Consider the following 23,992-nt stretch of genomic DNA (forward strand, 5'->3'; position numbering starts at 1 on the left):
CCGAGCTCCACCAATCCTCAGCAACAGAGTTCAGTTACACCATGAAGTGGAATAAATACAAAAGCCGAGACACACCAGTCTATCCTGACACACCAGTCTACCGTGACACACCAGACTACCCTGACACACCAGTCTACCCTGACACACCAGGGCCTCTGACGGGTTACTACTGCCTGTATAGAAGTGTCTGTAAGTAGGCTTCTGACGGGTTACTACTGTCTGTTTAGAAGTGTCTGTAGGTAGGCTTCTGACGGGTTACTGTCTGTATAGAAGTGCCTGTAGGTAGGACTCTGATGGGTTACTGCCTGTATAGAAGTTCCCGTAGGTAGGCCTCTGACGGGTTACTACTGCCTGTATAGAAGTACCTGTAGGTAGGCCTCTGACGGGTTACTGCCTGTATAGAAGTGCCTGTAGGTAGGCCTCTGACGGGTTACTGCCTGTATAGAAGTACCTGTAGGTAGGCCTCTGACGGGTTACTACTGCCTGTATAGAAGTTCCTGTAGGTAGGCCTCTGACGGGTTACTACTGCCTGTACTAGGCCTACCTGTATAGAAGTACCTGTAGGTAGGCCTCTGACGGGTTACTACTGCCTGTATAGAAGTGCCTGTAGGTAGGGCTCTGACGGGTTACTACTGCCTGTATAGAAGTGACGGGTACTACTGCCTGTAGGAAGCACCTGTAGGTAGGCCTCTGACGGGTTACTACTGCCTGTATAGAAGTGCCTGTAGGTAGGCCTCTGACGGGTTACTACTGCCTGTATAGAAGTGCCTGTAGGTAGGCCTCTGACGGGTTATACTGCCTGTATAGAAGTACCTGTAGGTAGGCCTCTGACGGGTTACTGTCTGTATAGAAGTGCCTGTAGGTAGGCCTCTGACGGTTACTACTGCCTGTATAGAAGTGCCTGTAGGTAGGCCTCTGACGGGACTGGGTTACTGCCTCTGTACTGCCTCTATAGAAGTGCCTGTAGGTAGGCCTCTGACGGGTTACTACTGCCTGTATAGAAGTACCTGTAGGTAGGCCTCTGACGGGTTACTGCCTGTATAGAAGTACCTGTAGGTAGGCCTCTGACGGGTTACTACTGCCTGTATAGAAGTGCTTGTTGGTAGGGCTCTGACGGGTTACTACTGCCTGTATAGAAGTGCCTGTAGGTAGGGCTCTGACGGGTTACTACTGCCTGTATAGAAATACCTGTAGGTAGGCCTCTGACGGGTTACTGCCTGTATAGAAGTGCCTGTAGGCAGGCCTCTGACGGGTACTACTGCCTGTATAGAAGTGCCTGTAGGTAGGCCTCTGACGGGTTACTACTGCCTGTATAGAAGTGCCTGTAGGTAGGCCTCTGACGGGTTACTACTGCCTGTATAGAAGTGCCTGTAGGTAGGCCTCTGACGGGTTACTACTGCCTGTATAGAAGTGCCTGTAGGTAGGCCTCTGACGGGTTACTACTGCCTGTATAGAAGTGCCTGTAGGTAGGCCTCTGACGGGTTACTACTGCCTGTATAGAAGTGCCTGTAGGTAGGCCTCTGACGGGTTACTGCCTGTATAGAAGTACCTGTAGGTAGGCCTCTGACGGGTTACTACTGCCTGTATAGAACTGTAGGTAGGCTCTGACGGGTTACTGCCTGTATAGAAGTACCTGTAGGTAGGCCTGACGGGTTACTGCCTGTATAGAAGTGCCTGTAGGTAGGCCTCTGACGGGTTACTACTGCCTGTATAGAAGTGCCTGTAGGTAGGCCTCTGACGGGTTACTACTGCCTGTATAGAAGTGCCTGTAGGTAGGCCTCTGACGGGTTACTACTGCCTGTATAGAAGTGCCTGTAGGTAGGCCTCTGACGGGTTACTGCCTGTATAGAAGTGCCTGTAGGTAGGCCTCTGACGGGTTACTACTGCCTGTATAGAAGTGCCTGTAGGTAGGCCTCTGACGGGTTACTACTGCCTGTATAGAAGTGCCTGTAGGTAGGCCTCTGACGGGTTACTACTGCCTGTATAGAAGTGCCTGTAGGTAGGCCTCTGACGGGTTACTGCCTGTATAGAAGTACCTGTAGGTAGGCCTCTGACGGGTTACTACTGCCTGTATAGAAGTGCCTGTAGGTAGGGCTCTGACGGGTTACTACTGCCTGTATAGAAGTACCTGTAGGTAGGCCTCTGACGGGTTACTGCCTGTATAGAAGTACCTGTAGGTAGGCCTCTGACGGGTTACTACTGCCTGTATAGAAGTGCCTGTAGGTAGGCCTCTGACGGGTTACTACTGCCTGTATAGAAGTGCCTGTAGGTAGGCCTCTGACGGGTTACTGCCTGTATAGAAGTGCCTGTAGGTAGGCTTCTGACGGGTTACTACTGCCTGTATAGAAGTGCCTGTAGGTAGGCCTCTGACGGGTTACTGTCTGTTTAGAAGTACCTGTAGGTAGGCCTCTGACGGGTTACTGTCTGTATAGAAGTGCCTGTAGGTAGGGCTCTGACGGGTTACTACTGCCTGTAAAGAAGTACCTGTAGGTAGGCCTCTGACGGGTTACTGCCTCTATAGAAGTGCCTGTAGGTAGGCCTCTGACGGGTTACTACTGCCTGTATAGAAGTACCTGTAGGTAGGCCTCTGACGGGTTACTGCCTGTATAGAAGTACCTGTAGGTAGGCCTCTGACGGGTTACTACTGCCTGTATAGAAGTGCTTGTTGGTAGGCCTCTGACGGGTTACTACTGCCTGTATAGAAGTGCCTGTAGGTAGGCCTCTGACGGGTTACTACTGGCTGTATAGAAGTACCTGTAGGTAGGCCTCTGACGGGTTTACTGCCTGTATAGAAGTACCTGTAGGTAGGCCTCTGACGGGTTACTACTGCCTCTATGGAAGTGCCTGTAGGTAGGCCTCTGACGGGTTACTACTGCCTGTATAGAAGTGCCTGCATGTAGGCCTCTGACGGGTTACTGCCTGCATAGAAGTGCCTGTAGATCGGTGTCTGAATAGAGAGGTGTCATATAAGTGTTAGTGCTTGTAGATAGTTGTCTGACGTGTTACAGCCTGTGGAGGAGTGCCTGTCGACAGGCAAGTGCTTTTCTTGATTTCTCATATTTTCCTTAAAACTATTTCTCAAGACATTGACAGGTATATATTCATTACGTCAAAGCAAACTAATCCCATTGTACCGCTTGTATGTCTCTGGATGTCATAAAAGAAAATGTTTAATTACGACAAACTGACAGCATAAGATTTGTGCACGTGATGGCACATTCTAGTGTCTATTTAGCAGGGGAACTATTCGTTAAGTCAAAAGCCGTGTTTGGATGCCCCAGCATAATAGTCATCACCCTTTAGTGCTGTGTGAGGAGGGCTCAGTACATAACAGAAAATAGTTTAGATGCAACAGAAGGCATAATATATGGCTTCGCTAGTGCAAAGATACTTTTACACAATGGGTCTCCGCGTTGCACTCTCTATTTCTCATCTATTTGAATCAAGGGATTAGTGAGATCCAATGTTAAAACCGTGTTGAGCATCTTTCCGTAATTAGATACAAACTCCACATGACTCGTGCCGCTTACAGATAGAGATTCGTCAGTTCCTTCATCATCTGCTCGACTCTATCTCCTATAACACTTTTATCGCTGCAGAGGAATTTATTTCACGGCATTCGTTTCAGACATTAAATCTCACCTTCTCTAATTTAGTTTGTATGGCAGCGAAATCTGCTTGGCGTTTGTGGAAAAAAAAGCAGTGTTCTTTATCAAGGGCTGGTCGTCGACAGGAAAATACGGGGCCCACTGCGGTCCATTATCGATTGAGAGATATCCTCATATTTCGCCAACATTCCTGATAATTCGAGAATAATAATTTCTGTTTGTAAATGTCAATCCTGCCATATTGCAAAATGAAGAAGAATATCTAAAAGACAAGTTCCTAGTAATATCTTTAATAAAGCTGCAAGTGCCATCACAGGGCATGCGTACACCTAATCAACTTATTGCAATTTGCATCTTTTTGCACCTTATGTAACTGATTAATTTACAAATGTCAAAAGCATGTCTCATTTCGCATTAAAATGTTTCAGAAACAGATATTTTTGGAATCGTTGTCTTCCAGAAAAAACAAACTGTATTTTTTCCGGCTTTGAAGATTGAGCTGAAGTGTGTCCCGATTTCTGATTCCCGTTGACCGACCCTGGAGCGGCACTCCAATATTTGTGTGATCACTTCCCTCCTTTAATCTTTCACCTGATTGGTTTAATGGCCAACCTTACCCTTCAACTCAGCTCTACTTGAAAACACGGAGGAAAATTTGCAAGCTATAACTTTCGATAGCTTTTCCGTGCTCAATATGCAATGGAATGTCAGCGGTTGAATCATATCACCTCATGTAACGAATATCCTTTACATAAATAAGTGCAAAAATAATGATATCCGGAGATAGTCATCAAAAAGTTGTCATCGACCTTTACTGTGGCGTATGAATATGTCACAATAATCAGCAAGACTTGAGTTATCTACATAAGACATGCAGATATAGTGCATCTGTTCCAGTTACCAGAATCTGCTTCAGTTGCTGATAACATTCCATGGTCGTTGCAAGTCCCAGGATCTGCTACATAACGGTAATGCTCAGCTGTGAAAGGTTTAAACTAATTGATAAATCAGAGACAAAACATCTGATTTTGATAGGACTGAACAGCTTGGCTCATAGAAAATATTCTGTTCTGCAAAATCAAGCAATTTGCACTTGAGTGACAAACCGAAAATTGATGTATTCACTGTTTTCCATTCCTGATTCAAATGCAGATTTTGTTTAAGATGCTGATCGTCAGAACCTTAACTCAATTTCACACACGTGGTTACGACATGTGGTATCATAATGTGCAAAACAGTCTTTATTTATCTTGGATGAATTAGATTACACAGCAATCAAGGTTCACATTTTCAATTCCGGTTGAGCGTTTATTCATGAATATATCAAGTGCTTGGATAATCGGTATGGAGCAGCTGAAAATAATATTGGATCAGTTTGGCAGAGACTGAGTTCATGTTTTTATCTGGAATAAATAACTAACATTAACATAAAATCCTTTTGGTCAAGTTTCATAGCCGACATGCAACTGCAAAGTGCTTTGGGGTGCCATGGCAGGCTAATAAGATGTACCAAAGCTTGGATGCAAAAATAAATATGCATCTTTCAGCGAGACGGTACTAGTTACTGACAGGGCGCTTGTTAGGAGATGACATACAAATTGTTCCAGGAAGCAGAAGAGGCCCATTTTCTCAAAGCCTCCCAACAACCATGGCCTTTCATCGCGTGTGTTGTGTTCTTAAATAGATACGTACTTAGGCAGTGTACCCCTTTGCTCTCATGCAGAATTTCCCAAATACTTGCGAGTGGTTGTGTAGGTGAAGAATTAAAATGTTATGACTGCTTTTGCAACTGTTGGGTACCGCGAAGACATCCAGAAGCCCTTTACCAGCGTAATGCAAGACACGGACACAAACAAGACGTTAAGTGGATAATGAAGAAAGGGTTGAGTAACGACTTGAATAACGCCCTTGCAACCCTCAGCAGTTTCAAACACTGTAAATAACAGTAACGCCATTCATCAAACTTTGTCTTGTCTAACGATTCAAACAATGACCTTTTGTAAGAAAACAAACCATTTGCCTAGATAAGCACATTGCTTAAAATCTAATTAGATAAGACACCGAAAATGACAATATTTCTCTGAAGTTCTAGTATTAAACTAGACTGACGTAATTATTATTCACATGATGACAATGACTGCTTTAGAGTGTCATATATTGTTACTCCATCATCGCACTCCGTATCGTAAGCCGTTTTCCAAATGCCAAGTTGAAACAAACAACTTTCACTTTCATTCTTTAAATTCTTTCGAACACTATTTAGGGTTCTGTTTTTAACGTGATAAAGAGCAACAGGAGCCTAATACACCCTGATAGGAAGTCCTCTTGACTTATTTGTGAGCAAGAAAGTTTGAAACCTGGCTAAACAGAGAATCCTAATTTCAACACGTTGATCTCCAACAAATTAGAAATCAAGATATGTTGGCACCAGCCTATCAGACAAGACAGCGAGGGACTTATTTTTTCTCCTCGCGGGACGATTTGGCCAATTACTTCAGGATCTCAATGTCGGAGTACATTCCAAGGTTCTGCAGACTCGTTTTCTAGTATTAAAAAGATGTATTAGCCAATTAATGTTTCTCTTAGACTAGATCCCATTTTCGTAGAAGCGAGAGAAGACAATTATGTTGCCATATTAATCAATTTCCTAATCACGTACACATTTGTATTCTTAAATGAAGAGACAGCTAATTGCCTCATAATTAAGTAATATAATATATACCCTGAAATGAGATACCACTGATATTACATTAAGTAATCGCATTGAGTCCATATGTGTAGAGTGTTTACATCTAGCTGGGTCTTCTTGCCGTAACCGAAGGTAAATGACCAAACAGTCAGCTGCCTATCAGGCGAGTTCATGACTGAGGTGAATCACAGTATTGCTGATTAAGACGTGCACTCTCGAGAAGATCTGGGTTAGATCTGGTCTTCAGCAACCCATGCCTTTCTCGGGGAGGCGACTAACCTGATGGCGGTCAGGCCAGGTGACATTGTTGATGGATGTTATTGTATACTAATTGCGCAAATCGATGTTCATTATGTCAGTCACTGGATTATGTGGCCCAGACTCGATTAAATACTGACCTCCGAATTTTGCTGAGTGCGGCGTCAGACAACTAACAAACAGACGTGAGAGGCGAGAGGCAGGATCGGATAGTCAGTCGCGCTGATTTCTTTGATGGGCGTCATCTTATCCTAATTCCATAAATCGATAGCCATGGGGTCAACCACTACACTGTCTTGAATATTTACAGACGGTCATCATTTGTCCTGAATACTGCTAAGAGATGCGTCAAACAAGAAAGACGCGGACGTGCAAATGTTATGATGGTGTCGCGTCCTGGTGTGTCCTGGCAAGTCCAGAACAGAGCCGACAACAGCATAGTGTGTCCGAAAACATAGTATGATTTCACTTTACAGGTGTGTCCTGGCAAGTCCCGAACAGAGCCGACAACAACATGGTGTGTCAGAAAACATAGTATGATTTCACTTTACAGGTGTGTCCTGGCAAGTCCCGAAAAGAAGCTGACAACAACATGGTGTGTCAAAAAACATAGTATGATTTCACTTTACAGGGGGTGTCGTGTTTTACTGGAAAACTCAATAAAACTTTCAGTAGCTTTGGCCAAACTATGAGGTTCATTCATGAGTGGATGGCAGTGATCCCCTCCACCCCTGTTGGTGGAGTACGGTGTTTACTTACACATACAAATAAGCGGTCAGTTTTCATTTGTTTGTTGTTGAAAGCACTCAGCAACATTCCAGCTGTATGGTTGTGTATAAATAGTCCCGGCTGGATCAGACAACCCAGTGATTGACAGCATGAGCATCGATCTACGCAAGTGGAATACGACGGCATGTACCATCCCGATCCCAGAAGTCGCTTCTTTCGACAAGTATTGGTTGCTGACGATTAATTCTAACACATTTCTCAGCTAGTTTTTAACACATCTATGTACTTTTTGTTGTTCCTGAAATCGTTTCGTTTCAGAAAACGATTGGGGCGGTGGGGTAGACCCGGGTTCGAATCCCCACATGGGTACAATGTGTGAAGCCCATTTCTGGTGTCCCCCGCCGTGATGTTGCTGGAATATTGCTTAAAGCGGCGTAAAACCAAAACTCAGTCTGTCAGTCAGTCAGAAAACGATTACACCGACAGAGCCTTCACTCTTGCATCAATAATATGAACTCACTTACACGAAACTAAGATCATTTCTCTCAGGACCGAATATGTTGGCGGCTGAAGTCGACAAGCCCGAAAACATTACACGGCATTGATGACAAATTATCACACTCTGACAATCAGGATAGATCCTGGTTGAAGTCTCCACATCGGCTCTGTCTGTGTAAAATGTGCATGCCGACTTCTGCCACGACTGAAACTTACCCCACCCAGTACGCGATGCAGGGTAACGCCATGTGCACGGTTGGAGAAGATCAACAGAAAATGTTACAACCTGTAGCTGCTAGGCCCTGCAGATGCATGTGATGCTAAGCAACAGTGGCATCTAGTGGAACGTGGAAGCAACGTTTCCATCAAAAATAAATCAAGTGTTTCTTTTTCTCTTTTTCCCCCTGATCATGTTTTCATTTATATACAAACACATTTTGAATGTTTACTGACGGGTCAGATGAAACACTTTCTTGTCTTTCTCCCGTGTCTCACTGTGTCTGGATGAAGGCATTCGTCATGTGCTGTTGTGACGTGTTGTCCATATCCAACATGGAATACATTCACCTGCTGTGTCTGATGGTACCGAGGCAGTGAAGTGTAATATCGCCAGTAATGACAAATATGTGCATGGAGTTCCCTTAAATTATTCAACTACAAGGCTTCACTTTTCTGAACTTTACTATTACCCTTTGAAATTAGGATCAAAGGGTTCCAGCAGAACTCTTTTCTTTTTAGAAACTGGGAATACTCAGTAGTGGTTATGGGGCAAGCAGCCAAAATGGTACCAATATATCAAAGGTTCAAGAAATGCCTACACCAAGTTATCACCAGCGTCAACTACAGTCACAGCACAGCAGGTACCCTAAGATACTTCTGGTGACTACTCATCTTATTCCAGACTGGTGATGAGGAGGAGGGTTACATCAGCTATAAAACTGAAGCATCTGCCCGCTCCTGGGTTGGCATTGATGACGAAACAGATAATGGCTGTAGCACAACTACTTCTCACATATGTCTGGACTCCAGTACAAATACCAGTAGGCCATGGGAGAGGTGATATTTGCAAGCAGAATGCAGAGCACGTACAGATTGCTGGCTATGATATTTATTTACTTACCTGCACTACAAAATGGATAACACAATATCGTCCCCGTGCCCTAAACACAATTGTGTTCATTTTGCCCTATTGTTTTATTGTTCGATAGACGACTGGTGTTATTGCAATTCTTAGCAAATGCCATTAATTTCCGCAACTAATATGACGGAGCGTCAGAACCACATTGCAACCGTTATGATTTACCACCATGCCATGGGAAATAAGATATTTCATTACAAAAAAAAGGTCAATAGAAAATAATTTACGATGACAAAATGGAATCCATTTGCATATGATGTGCATGTGTCAACAGTTGGTCAATGGAACAGGAAACAGACATATGGAGTATTAAACAAATTCAGACACTCGGGCTAAAAGGGTATTGATTTGCCCTAATCTAATATTAGTTTTGAGGAAATTCATCCGTGAGTTACACTTTATGCAGTCATTCATCACCATCACTAAAAGAACAAAGGCGCGGAATTACCAAGCATTCATTGCGTTGGTTTCCGTTACACAATAGAGAAGCGTAACTTAATTACCACAGCACCTGGTGGCAGGGCATATATCACATGATACTTTCTATATATAAGGCCATGGTGTAGTGTAAGTATTGAATTGCACTAAACCCAATTTACTACCACGCCTGTAGTGTTGGTGCAATAACGGGATATTTATATATCTCCAGTGACTAACACCGTTCAACGCCATAGCATAAACCTAAACTATTTCTGTCAACTACTGTGCACTTCTGACATTGCAGGTCTGTTTTAGCTCGTTTGATTTTATAAAGCGATGAAATGGTGTCACATCAAGTGGAGTGATAGCTCTTAATTAGTAAGAGTCGCCAGCGTCGACTTACATACTTGATATCTTCTGGATAGAGGTGATTACACAAGTGTGCTCTGCTGCGAGAGTAGGGTCACGTGTTCTGTGCTGCAAGGTATGGCGAGATGGAGCAGCGACAAGTGGGTGGTTTTACCTCGAGATAGAGGAGTGTGAATGTGTGTTTTTACCTCGAAATAGAGGAGTGTGAATGTGTGGTTTTACCTCGAGATAGAGGAGTGTGAATGTGTGGTTTTACCTCGAGATAGAGGAGTGTGAATGTGTGTTTTCACCTCGAGATAGAGGAGTGTAGAGGAGAGTGAATGTGTGGTTTTACCTCGAGATAGAGGAGAGTGAATGTGGTTTTACCTCGAGATAGAGGAAGTGTGAATGTGTGGTTTTACCTCGAGTTAGAGGTGTCGAGATGAATGTGAATGGTTTTACACGAGAGATAGATCGAGATAGGAATTGCACTAAACCCAATTTTTACCAGTGTCCAGTGACCGTTCAACGCCATAGCATAAACCTAAACTATTTCTGAATGTGTGGTTTTACCTCGAGATAGAGGAGATAGTGGTGTGTGAATGTGTGTTCTGTTACCTCGAGATAGAGTAGTGACAAGTGGGTGGTTTTACCTCGAGATAGAGGAGTGTGAATGTGTGTTTTACCTCGAGATAGAGGAGTGTGAATGTGTGTTTTCACCTCGAGATAGAGGAGTGTGAATGTGTGTTTTTACCTCGAGATAGAGGAGAGTGAATGTGTGGTTTTACCTCGAGATAGAGGAGTGTGAATGTGTGGTTTTACCTCGAGATAGAGGTGTGTGAATGTGTGGTTTTACCACGAGATAGAGTAGTGTGAATGTGTGGTTTTACCTCGAGATAGAGGAGTGTGAATGTGTGGTTTTACCTCGAGATAGAGGAGTGTGAATGTGTGTTTTTACCTCGAGATAGTGGTGTGTGAATGTGTGTTTTTACCTCGAGATAGAGTAGTGTGAATGTGTGGTTTTACCTCGAGATAGTGGAGTGTGAATGTGTGTGTTTTACATCGAGATAGAGGAGTGTGAATGTGTGTTTTCACCTCGAGATAGAGGAGTGTGAATGTGTGTTTTTACCTCGAGATAGAGGAGAGTGAATGTGTGGTTTTACCTCGAGATAGAGGAGTGTGAATGTGTGGTTTTACCTCGAGTTAGAGGTGTGTGAATGTGTGGTTTTACCACGAGATAGAGGAGTGTGAATGTGTGGTTTTCCTCGAGATAGAGGAGTGTGAATGTGTGGGTTTTACCTCGAAATTGAAGAGTCATGAGTGTGATTTTACCATAAGACAGGAGGGCAGAATGACTTGCTTCGAGACATCCAGAATCGCTCGATATTGATTAAATGAGTCGCAGTGATCAGCCTACATTTCCATTATATCATATTCCATTAAAGCTAGTCGTCTATTTCATCAATAAGCAATATGCGTTATTCATTCGAATGTTCCTAGATATGGCCAATATCCTGACACTTCCACCTGTTCAGCATTGGCGGCGGGCAATAACATGGTCATAACGAGCCCAGTGTTTGAGACAGGGTTTTCAGCTGTGGTCATCCCTGTTGATGTGGCCAAGGAACATAGTCGGTGAAGACGAGGCTGTGGAAGCCAACCATCCGCATCACCACCAAAGAAGGTCGTTGCTAATGCATCAAAATTGCCATCGACCACATAAATGGAATTGTTATGCAGATGGGGCTGATGGCAGGATCCGGGATTTGTCTCTTCACGTTTCTATATAAACAATAAACGCATGTCTCCAAGCTATCATAAAGTTTGATAAGGTTGGCATGAGATCAAAAGAGGGAAAGAGTGACCACTGTTTAATAGTGTCTAAGAAACATGAAACCTTCTAGTTTACAGCCTGAAACTACTGACGGTGATCAGTTCAAGTTCAAGAATGTTGCAGTCCAATGGGTCGACACACGGATAAAGTAATCTTTCTTATGAGGATAAAAATGACATCATTTCCTACACATGGATCGTTAAGGTGATGTGACAACTACAGAGATATTCCTAAAGTACACACGACGTTCGCCACACGCGTCTACACTCTTTCGCTCTCTTCCCAGGACACAATGGACAGTCTACCATTGCTACTCGAACCACCGCTATACAACAGTGTTCTATAGACACTGGTAGGAGCAAAGAAGGGTCTACTGGCAGAGACCCCCAGGAGTTTCTGCTTCAGGACTTTTGTGGTGGTTTCTGGACGACTGTTCATCCTACTCTAATATGCGTATGTCTTTTTTTAATTGCTTGAATAAATCATTTCCTGCCGGGGCCTTAATTAGTAATCTGTGTGTGTTTTAGGCTTGTCGGAGCATGATGGTAATTGCATCAGGATCTGAAGACTGACACGTTGATGGCGTCAAGTCATTAGCGGACCTACATCAATGAATATTACACTTGTACCCCACTTACAGAGGTGTCAGCAGCTCTATATAAACTCATACAATCACGCACCACTACTTTGTATCACGTTTCCTGCAAGGCACAACCGGTGAGCGCTACATGTCTGTCGACAGGTGTTTGAGTGACTAATAGTAAGCGTGACTACCACAGTAGTTGCCTCTATGTTGTATGTCTGCTAGTCAGTTTGCAAGGAAAGTGTATCTCTGTCTCTCTGTCTCTCTGTCTCTCTGTGTACCGCATCACTTGCAATGTGACAACGGCATGTACAATTCAATGGACAATTCAATCCCGGAAACCTAATAAACAAAGGTAAAGCACACTACAGTGGAGTTGCCTCTAACCGTACATCAAAACCCCGGTCAGCTCCATGTGCAGCGTATACATGCCTGGAATCTTATCTTTACTGTTACCAAACCTGGTACCCATTTGACGCAAATATCAAAGTCATTGTTCTTGGCGTCACAATATGCTTCTGTACACGTCTAAAGCAGGATTGGAACACCGTGGAAAGTAGTGATGTTTGCCGAGCTGTGCGTGAGCAGATAATGTCTTTACCTATAACACACGCTCTATGCTCTCGCATGGTAACGAAGGTCTCTCAAGCGATGTTGAGATGTTACTCCCCCCTTCACACTAATACCCAAAGTCCGACAGCCACCCACAAGCCTACGTATCAACTTGAGACTGGGATAGCGGCGATAAGGTGCGTCTCAACCACCGAGGTTGTTGTTCCCGGGTCGCTATGTGAACCCTGTAGCTGTAGGTTGAGAAGGCGTTGGTAAAATGACTTCAACTTGCGTGTGCCTTCCCCGCAGGTACGTGCTCAAAGGTGGTGAACTTTTCTAGCTAACCAAGCCATTATCACCCTCTTTGATGCGGTTCTGACTTTTTCAGAATGCGACCCAACACATCTCGGAACGTTGTGCATCCCGCGAAGCCAAATAACAGAGATTATGCAATAATACACTGTCGGTCTCTGTGAATTATTAATTCCTTTTCTCTTTGCTCGCACGCGATGCTGAGGAAAGAAGTTCACCCGACAGATGAGTACTTTCTATAAATGTCATGAATGCAAACACTCAGCCTTTAGAAGCATTCTGCAGCTCTTCTGTCATTTACATCTTATAGATATAAATATCACGTTTCAGTTGGTGCTTAATCAGTGGATGTGTATTCATGTTTTGCATGCGAAAAATGGATTGTCAAAATTATTTGATGTTCTCAAACCTATAATGTCCTTTCATATTCAAAAACCTTGCAATTTTCATACAAAGTGCACTAACAAATGACAGCTTTGTATGGAACTTCTAATCCTCCATATTTGGCATTGTTTCTTTAATTCAGTTCAGTCCATTGCTCTTTCTCGATACCGAAACAGACGTGTGAGGGCACAACAGTCGCTGGAATATGTCATTTCTATACACGACAAAGCATCATATTGTCGGACAAATTGCTTCAAGCACTCCCTAATAGAATCATGCTGGTCTACAAGTTACAATGCTTAGTGTGTCAAAATATGTTCTTATCAATAGCCAGCACAGAGCGTGAACAAGCGAGTCTCATTACCGCCACCCTGGCCAAGATCGCGCATTGCCCACATAACTAGTGTAGGTGGGCAACATGCTACCATCAACGTAACATTTGCTTCTCGACGAACTTCGTCTGTAGTTATCAGAAGACACAGACGTTGGCATGGTAGTTTTAAAATGTAAAGTACGTCAAGTTAGCTAATCGCTGAATCAGTGTGTGACATTACCACTCCTGCATTATTATTCATACCGTAATTAAGGCATTCTGATAGTTACAGTTCGGATATGACCTAAACGCGTTGTAATCTCTTGGAGTGGTGGTTCAATAATTATACGAATTCCGGTTATACGTTCGGTTTGAAACATGTCGTGAGATTACCAGCTTCCTGCTATACACAATGTAATATGAGTAATGCATCGCACAGAACAATGATACAAATTAGTAGTGACGCATTGCGATTAACCAGATCCGTGAAGATCCGAGTCAGAATTGATCTTCAGCAACCCATGCTTGTTGCAAGAGGCGACTAACGGGATCGGGTGATCAGGCTCGCTGGCTTGGTTGACACATGTCATCGTATTCCAGTTGTGTAGGTCGATGCTCATGTTGTTGATCACTGGATTGTCTGATCTAGACTCGAATATTTACAGACCGACGCCATAAAGCTGGAATATTGCTGAGTGAGGCGTTAAACTACAAACAAACCAAACCAAGGATCAATATACGCACTATATTATAAGTCCTTAGATGATATTATTGTGTTGATTGTTGTATTTCTTAAAATTGCAATTTAAAATATGTCAAAGAAACAAAGGGTTCAATGTTTATATAAGTCCGTAAGAAAGAACTGCTTGAACAACAAGTCCTACGCCGTATCTTCAGGAGTCCGCTAAACAGGACAAAAGTCCGTTTGACTAACTGTGGCACTATAAGCGGTATCGGTGTTGTCAGTGGGAAAGCTAGGACAAGGATGTCTATCTCTGCTCTTTCACATCACCTGTTACTTCCCCTCGTTAACTGTAATATGTGATTTACTTGATGTCTATATATCTGTAGACCTGTGGGCAGATGAAGATGACCTGTATTAACCCCTTCTGTTTGAGCGTGTACCTACTGAACGTGAACACTGTGTGGCAGCAGGTGATGCCCTCTATCTGCTGCACACCAGGAACGTGGGAGTCGCTGCTATAGGAAGATGTACAACCTTGCTACTGCTGATATTCACTAAACTGATCATACCTGTGTATTGGTGAATTGTTGATGTGATTCGACACTTTCAAACTTCAGGCTTTCCTGTCACATTCAGCTGCAGCCGTATCTCAACTTGTGTTCCGAGCGGCGTTTTCCTCACTCATTTCAATGAATACATTGCTCAAGTCGCATGCCAACATAACCAAAATGGCATTTGTGTACGTCATTACACAATAAAATGTTACTGAGTCACCTTCAACGACAACTTTACACCCAAGACACAATTGAACAATCAGTCACGGCGGCCGTGCCACAGAGGGTCATCCTGGCTGTCTTCGTGGTTGGAAGTGCAGGTCGGAAATTGGAATGTCAAGACTTAAAATACCAATCCGTCATCGGTGCTGTGGATCCTCTTCACGTCATTGTGTTTTCGTCATTTTCGTGACAAATCTCCTGGATGCTGTAATGGTAGATGGCAAATGACACAGGCTACAAATTGCCAAGCAGTAGAGGAAAGGGAGGGTCTGCATGCTGGGACACAGTACATATGGTATACACGTCTCCAACATTTTTGTGAAGGTCATGGGATTAATGGCAACACTTATGAAGGAGAGAACACAGAAGGCATTCACGACCAGGTGATTTGTTGTGAACAGTCTGCTTATCTGAGAGTTTCAGAAAGAGGTTGGAAGCCGCCACAAATTATGTTACACGTTATCCCGTGTGTGCAGGCAGTTCATTGTAGATGTGTGTATGCAAATGAGGCAAGCTGGTTCATATAAACATGTATATATACGTTTGCGTGATGATATTAATATTCGTGTGGGACCAGCTCGTACCACAGTAGTCTGTCGTTTACACGCAAGTATGTTGACGTGGTACTGTGAGATGCCAGTGTGTAGATGCAACAGTAACCAGCAGAAGTGTGTGTGTGTGTGTGTGTGTGTGTGTGTGTGTGTGTGTGTGTGTGTGTGTGTGTGTGTGTGTGTGTGTGTGTGTGTGTGTGTGTGTGTGTGTGTGTGCGTGCGTGCGTGCGTGTGTGTGTGTGTGTGTGTGTTTCAGTCCTCTTTAGGTTACTCTCGCTCATATTGGTATTTGTAAAACTAGTTAAGTAGAAGTTCTAGAAAAAGCAATTTTGTGATGATAACAATATTACAATCACAACGTAATTGTTGCTGGTGAGACAACACTTGCCGCTGCTTCACTGTAAACCATGGGGTTACGATAACTTGGCATTGGGTGACCATAAGACGATGAAGGTATTAGATACAAGAATACATGCTGCTGTCTGAATGACACTTTGAAGCTAATAGAGGTCCCAAAATTAGGAATCTCGGTGAACATAAAATGTTAAAGGTAAAGCAATATACCAATAGACTTGTAACATGATTATAAATAACACACTTATATTTGAAACTTCAGTATTAAACTGATTTGAAGTGGAGGCCTTTATCATCCCAGTTCCAGGCAGCCACAGCACCGGATGTTCACAATCGTAGACATACTCACCACAGGTCAAATGTTGGAGGAGGGATTCGGATTCAGTAAATCCAACTTAGGAAACAATAGATTTTCCTGTGATATATATTAACTTATTTCTATCGATCTACAATGGTGAAAAATGTATCATCTCATTGTAGCGTCTACATATGACGCGTGTCCTGAAGGGGTTTACATCTCAGGATGAGACAAATGAGAGTGGGGTTTTGATATCACGCCGTGATATCAGTGGTTCGTCTTTATCATGGCACAAAACTTGTTAATTCTATTGGCAGACGGTAACCAGTTTAGGAGTCACGGATCAAAGATGGTCAGACGGTACTGATAACCACGCGGCACGCCACTTGACCGACCACATATGCCTCCTGCGATTAATGAAATTTCCTATTAAGGATTTTGTTTTCCAAAACCTCAGAAGCGGTGATTGAAATAAACAAAAAATACATTTCGAAAACAGTAGCTTCATTTCAAGATTGTCGGCTAGTTGAAATACAAAACTCGTGTTCAGTGAAGATATATTTCCATTCCTGCCTTGATGTTTTTTAACGGACGGAAAGAAAACTATGCTTCGGGGTTCTTTTCGTACAGAATTGTAACCTTTTTGGATCAGATTATCTCTAAGATAAACAGAGACCCATACATAGGGACACCGTGGCAACATGTGGGTTAACTACACATTCAAGCGATGTGTGTGTGTGTGTGTGTGTGTGTGTGCGTGTGTGTGTGTGTGAGAGAGAGTGTGTGTGTGTGTGTGTGAATGAATGAATGTATGAATGAATCGGGGTTACTTTATACAATATATAATTCAAATGAAGGATTTACGAGCTGTTGGAAACTGATTTAGAGCTGTATACTTGTATTGATTAATCAACAACTATCTCGCCAAAAATAATGGGTTCAGAAAGATATAACACAAAATGGAATTATCGTAGACAAGCATTCGAAATGTTGACGCATTATGTTGACGGTGTCATTTCAGATGCTTAATGGTTCCGTCTAACAACCTTGTGGCTGGGAGATGATATCTCTTACAGCATCGATTCAATAAATGGCAGTAAGTAGCGAATATTGGTCCCCAACTGTGACCGTAAAGTACATTCCCCCTTCCTTGCTAAGCATATAATCACATAAAAGAATCTTACATTACAGGAACAAAACCTAGCCATCAAAAGACAAGAAGATTTGTGGCGTCGAGGTTGGAAATAACCGATGGAATCTCAACATGTCTGATAATACGGGCGTCATTTTGACCATGTTTTCATTCGGAATCCATGCAGTGGTACCACTCAGATTCGTAAGAAGGTCTGTTCTTTCTCGAACATGCCTGTCTACAACTACCAGTAGTTCTTGTAGTGGATCACGCCGAAGGCCCGGGTTCGATTCCCCACATGGGCACAATGTGTTAAGCCCATTTCTGGTGTCCCCCGCCGTGATATTGCTGGAAAATTGCTAAAAGCGGCGTAAAACTAAACTCAGTCAGTCAGTCAGTCAGTCAGTCAGTCTTGTAGTGGGTTTTGTCTGTACAAACAAGGACGCATGTGTAACAAACCGTGACGTATTAGACGGGATTCCTATTATTCCTCATCTAGAAGTGTTCACCCTTTTTGGTGATGCGTCTGTTCGTTGGCATTGGGAACCGTTCATGGAGGTTACAACATCATCATCATCATCATCCTTGAAACATACAGGTCATCTTTGGAACAGGTCAGCGTATATTTAGCATTTAGGGCACAAACCGGCACTAAACACATAGACCGAACTCCTCTAAGGCTTAGAACGGAATGACTGAGTTTATGGGATGTATTTGGCACTAGACATTACAATACTTCCATTACAATACTATTTAGCTTAGCTAAATAGAGAAGGACGTATATCACTGGAAAGATATATATTACTTTGGAGAACCATCATTTAATTAATCATTCTTACTTCACGTTTTAAAATTTCTTTAAGTGATAATTGTAAGACAACATATTGGACATTAACGCCAAGCTACATCTGAGATGTAGATGTAGAGTCATATTATCCCATCATGGGTAATCTGATATTTCCTCTTCACTCGCGAAACAGCCATGGCAGTGAGATTATGCGCTAGGGTTCATTTGGTTCCAGAGGGCATATCTTGTGTTAGGAATGGACGAACATTCCCGTAGGTTGGAAATTCGCCTGACGCCATGGAGGTTTCTGGGTGGAAAGTATGACAGAAGATGTGCAAGGCTTTCCCGGGCTATGTGGATTTGGTAGGGACCATTGGACGTGTAGTGACGGGGATTGATATTAGATATCTCCGGCTTTCCCAGGGCTATGTGGATTTGGTAGGGACCATTGGAGATAATGGTGACGAGGATTGACAGTAGATATCTCCGGCTTTCCCAGGGCTACGTGGATTTGGTAGGGACCATTGGACGTGTAGTGACGGGGATTGATATTAGATATCTCCGGCTTTCCCAGGGCTATGTGGATTTGGTAGGGACCATTGGACGTGTAGTGACGGGGATTGATATTAGATATCTCCGGCTTTCCCAGGGCTATGTGGATTTGGTAGGGACCACTGGACGTGTAGTGACGGGATTGACATTGATCCGGTAGATATCTCCGGACGTAGTGATTTGGATTTCCCAGGGCTACGTGACGGGGATTGATATCTCCGGCTTTCCCTGGACTAGGGACCACTGGACGTGTAGTTGACAGTAGGATCTCCGGCTTTCCCAGGGTAGTGACGAGGATTGATATTAGATATCTCCGGCTTTCCCAGGGCTATGTGGATTTGGTAGGGACCATTGGAGATAATAGTGACGGGGATTGACATTAGATATCTCCGGCTTTCCCAGGGCTATGTGGATTTGGTAGGGACCATTGGACATAATGGTGACGGGGATTGACAGTAGATATACCTTGAGCTTGATGGTGGACTTTGAAAGACAGTGACGGTACTCTGTAACACACTTTCTGTGGCTTGCAACGGGACTTGGGGAAGTTTGATGTCTGTAGACGATATTCAACAGACTGTCTGCACTGGGAAAGGTTTATGGAGTTTAGGAGACGAATTATTCCCGCAGACGAAACAAATCATGGCTCCATTCAGCATATTGATAAATCTATCAAGTACATTTGACTGCAGACACACAGACGCTTGGTTAAATAAAAACAAAAGATTAATGACAACGTCGTTGGGCTGGGATTCCTGGATCTAGCTGCAGCAGTTTATGGCCTGATGCTACGACTTGCCTTTCATGGGCATCAGCATTATCTTAAGCCTGTCCGGAAATATTCACAGACGGCTTTACTAGTTTTTGTCTTGTCGTCCATAAACCCAAGGACCGTAATGAGCGCGGCGTATCTCAGGGCAACTATCTCACTTCCGGGACATGTTCAGAAAGTATTGAAATGCCACTGAGCTACTACCAACGAGTTAAACGGTGGTCCCACCTACATCACCTTATACAGCTAACATCATACTACGCTAAAGCTTTGTCAAGTTTTCAAATCCCGGAAACTTTAACATTACTCCTTACAAAAACCTAATCTAAAAAAATGCAAATCAAGTCCTTGAGTGAATAGAATTTTCGAGCAGTCATCTCGCGGTAAATTGTTTTTAATACTTTCACAAACTCAATTATATTACCAGTATCACTCGGCCTATAAGGTAATAAATCAATATCACTTCTGGAAAAAAATCTGAATGGAATCTGAAGAGGAAATTATCCCGTTTGTAAAGAATAAACATTAAACAAAAAACGTGCGGAAAATATTCTATTTACCGAGACTATCTGACGATTTAAATCATCAGTCATCGACAAGTTAGCATGGCTGCAGGAGTTAGTGACTGGACATAAAAACGATGCCTTGGTGGCGCCCTGGACGTATTTGTAAATGTGCAACGTGTTCTCAGCCATTAACGACACCACGCAAGCACACTCTCAAACTTCATTTTATCATGTACAGTCAGAATACGTCTGAGTTAGGGCCAAGATTCAGGTAGTTGGGGACGCAGAAACGCCGTTAGCTATGCCGCCTTGTTAACAACACAGATATGATTTGTTGGGTAATAACACCCTGTATTACTGCGTCTGTTATCGGGATGGTAATGGGTACTTTCAGTCCTATATTAAGACTTATTCCATATAGCAATAACTATCAGTGACAATGCCGCAGATCACTTGTCGGACTGGTGTAATAGATATTAGTAACAAAAATAGCCCCAGTTCGATTATTTTTTCTCATTACTACTTTCGTAATGTCTTTTATACGGTTGACCGATCATTTCACCGTTAGATTTAATCAATCATAGTCTTCTGCCGTAGTTATATTTACCTGCGTCAAGACACCTCGATACAAAACAATTAACCTTTCACTTTTTTCTTCAGTATTCTTAGTATCTCACAGAGGGCAGTGGTAGATGCTAGCAAATGCAGACAAATTCATCAACATTGTGACATCGGATTGGTAGCCGCTAAACCATGCAGTCCACCGTTACTCAGTAGGGAGTAAATACACCGTATAGGGTTCTTCAATAACAATTCCAATACAAAGTACCCGCCCACCCAGGACCAGGAAGTGCGTGTATTAAACGTTAAGCGTGTAAGAAACGGTTTGACATTTCAGTTAGGTAATATAGTATTCCGGGATCACGTTACTGTGGAGATACTGGACTTCCATTCCACTGTCCGACCTTCCCCAGAGACCAGTCCAGGAGATATTACAAAGGATTCTGATGTCATTATCTCATCTTCCGCTACGTTAATTACAAACTGACCACTCGGGTATCCTCAGTGTTGGCCAATTCTGTTTTATTTGGCACAACGGTCGCGTCTGTGTCCTGTCAGTTGGGCCCATGAGCCTGACCACGTCTGGCTGTTACTACGTGAAGGATCAAATACTGTATTCTCGTTCTGACCACTATTACGCAGCGCTGTTGTAGTTTTTCAAGTACAAATAAAACAATTCGAATACTCTTCATAACGTGTCCAAATGTTAACCCGCCAAAATTCATTCAATCAATATTTTTGAAGTTTACATCGCGTGTTTCGTGGTGTGTGAAAAGAAGCTACTGCGAATGTCAGTTCAATCAAACCCATTTTTCTAATCAATTGTAACCTTCGCCTCAAAGACGTTGGAAATGTAACATCAGTAGCACAACATATGGTGCCGACTCAAATACTGAATAACTGATGGTATAACGGTATTTATCTCGTCAAAAAGGAAGTTCCACCACACACACACACACACACACACACACTCACTCACTCACTCTCTCTCTCTCTCTCTCTCTCTCTCTCTCTCTCTCTCTCACTCTCTCTCTCTCTCTCTCTCTCTCTCTCTCTCTCTCTCTCTCTCACACACACACACACACACACACACACACCCTAACAGCCCCATCGGACAATAATGGCTACAAACTCAACTACGTGAATACTTTCCCATCTCTGAACGTTTAATCTAAACATATAAAACATCAACCTGCTGATATGGTTCTTTTAACCTGAAGGAAGCATAAATTGAATTGGATCGCTTCCTGGGAATCTGCAAATGTCAAAATTGTCAACAAATCTTTCAGTGAAAGGATATGATCGACGGAGCGGGGTCTAGCAGCATAACTATTACTAATAACTGTCTCGGAGTGAATATCAGCAGTGTGAGGTTGACAGCCCCCCGTGTTTGTCTCGGTATATGTACCCACATGTCTTCACGCATACTTCCACCTTACAACATATCACGCCGGTCTAGGACTGACAGCAGAGGCTAGCTAGGACTTAAAAGTATTGAACAGATACACATTCACGATCAATGTGTCTGAATGTGTATCAAAGTGTACATTGTGCGAAATTATATTTGAAAAGAACTCATAAATATGTCCCGTTGCCGGCGTCAAGGGTGCGCCCGTTTGTAAAATCTGTTTTGATAAATGTCTACCCCGCCGAGGGAACAAAGAATAGGAAAGATACCGATATTAATCACTCGGCGTGAAGTGCACCTTCTGACACGTGCTTGACATTCGATGAAATCGGCTTGATAAAGTTGTCAGAGGCTATGTATATTCAATACAAGAAGAAGCTCCCGTTTAGGGTATTGATGTCACAGATATATCACTTACACGTCCTTCACACGCTTCACATGAAGCATCAGTAAGTATGTAATCAGTTTAAAGTATATCAAACAGATCCCTAGATAAGCGAAAGTGTTTCAGGCACCAGTTCCAGAGCAGATAACCGTTAAAATCACAAATTCACAATTTCATAACATACTGAGTTGGCAGAGTCGTCCTGGCGAAAACATAATATATCTATATTTAATTACACCTAATGGTTTTCACACATCTCGAGGAAAGCATGCGAGATTCCTGCCAGACTAAACTTTGAACGTACTGAAAAGTCTATACAACGGATGTAAGAGAAGCTGACAGAATACTGAGGGTTGGCAAAAGAACATGTAATAACCCACCTGTTGATGTTAAGTCCAATAGTGTATATCCTTTCCACCAAGTCTAGCACAGCGAGTCGACCGTACGCCGCACATGCATCAGACTCCACCAATCAACAGAACAACGGTTAGCCACTCACACAGTGACTCGAGGCGTCAGCTGACAACCTGTGCTACTCCCTTCCAATTCTCGCTCTCCTCACAGCTCACACAGGACACACACAAAACTCGAAGAAAGACCGCCTCCTTTTTTCCTCAGGTCAAGCGTGGCGATACACCAATATAAGCCAATATCTGTTTAGCGTCTCTCGCTCCCTTTCATTGTGATGGATAAACAACTACCATAGCCCGCCCCATACCGCCGTCTTCGCAGCTGTTACCGGTTCATTACGGGGCTGACAAGTTTGGAATATCTATTTCTTGTGTGCAAACTTCCCGCGTCCCTCGTCGCTTGGTTTGCAGAGGAGGCTGGCGATTGTTCGGATGCTGGAGCTACGAGAGAGGTGCTTTCACTCGCCTCTCGGCTGGTGTAGTTTCGCTGCTGTCGAGAGGGGATGAGATCCGCACTTTGGTGAGAACGGTGGTAGAAATGTAGGGGGAGTAACTCTGTAAAATGTTGGTTTACATTTGTAATTAGCGTCACAGTGCCTTGTGTGACAGAAATGTCATGGTATGCATGAATCAACATGTATCCTTAATTGTGGTCATTTCCTGAAGATGCTATACCGACAGGGATTGGGATAGATATAGTTCAAGGTGCACATACATCTGCACAGTTGCACCTACAGAACAATAGGCAGACAAGTAGAGAGACAGCGACAAACATCAACATACTGATCTCAGATGAGATATGTACGTACTATGACAGATGGATAGATAGATAGATGGATGGATACTGCTCCCAGAAGAGATGTGTACGTACTATGACAGAGAGATATATAGATAGATAGATATATAGATAGATAGATGGATACAGCTCTAGGAAGAGATATGTACGTACTATGACAGATAGATAGATAGATGGATACAGCTCTAAGAAGAGATATGTACGTACTATGACAGATAGATACATAGATAGATAGATGGATACTGCTCTAGGAAGAGATATGTACGTACTTTACAGATAGATAGATAGATGGATACAGCTCTAGGAAGAGATATGTACGTACTATGACAGATAAATATATAGATAGATAGATA

General features: G+C 43.1%; 1 protein-coding gene across 1 annotated transcript in view; it reads right to left on the reverse strand.

Moving 5' to 3' along the window:
• Positions 1 to 23,374, reverse strand: part of LOC124288980 (zwei Ig domain protein zig-8-like) — a 116,965-nt gene extending 93,591 nt beyond the window's left edge. The window contains exon 1 of the mRNA XM_046725579.1: positions 22,814 to 23,374. The gene's annotated coding sequence lies outside the window, so the exon portion shown is untranslated. The remainder of the gene's footprint in view (positions 1 to 22,813) is intronic.
• Between the last annotated feature and the right edge of the window lie 618 nt (positions 23,375 to 23,992).

This window comes from Haliotis rubra, unplaced genomic scaffold (genome assembly GCF_003918875.1).
Source record: "Haliotis rubra isolate DU_JTF1 unplaced genomic scaffold, ASM391887v1 Scf43, whole genome shotgun sequence".
In the NCBI taxonomy this organism is placed as follows: domain Eukaryota; kingdom Metazoa; phylum Mollusca; class Gastropoda; order Lepetellida; family Haliotidae; genus Haliotis; species Haliotis rubra.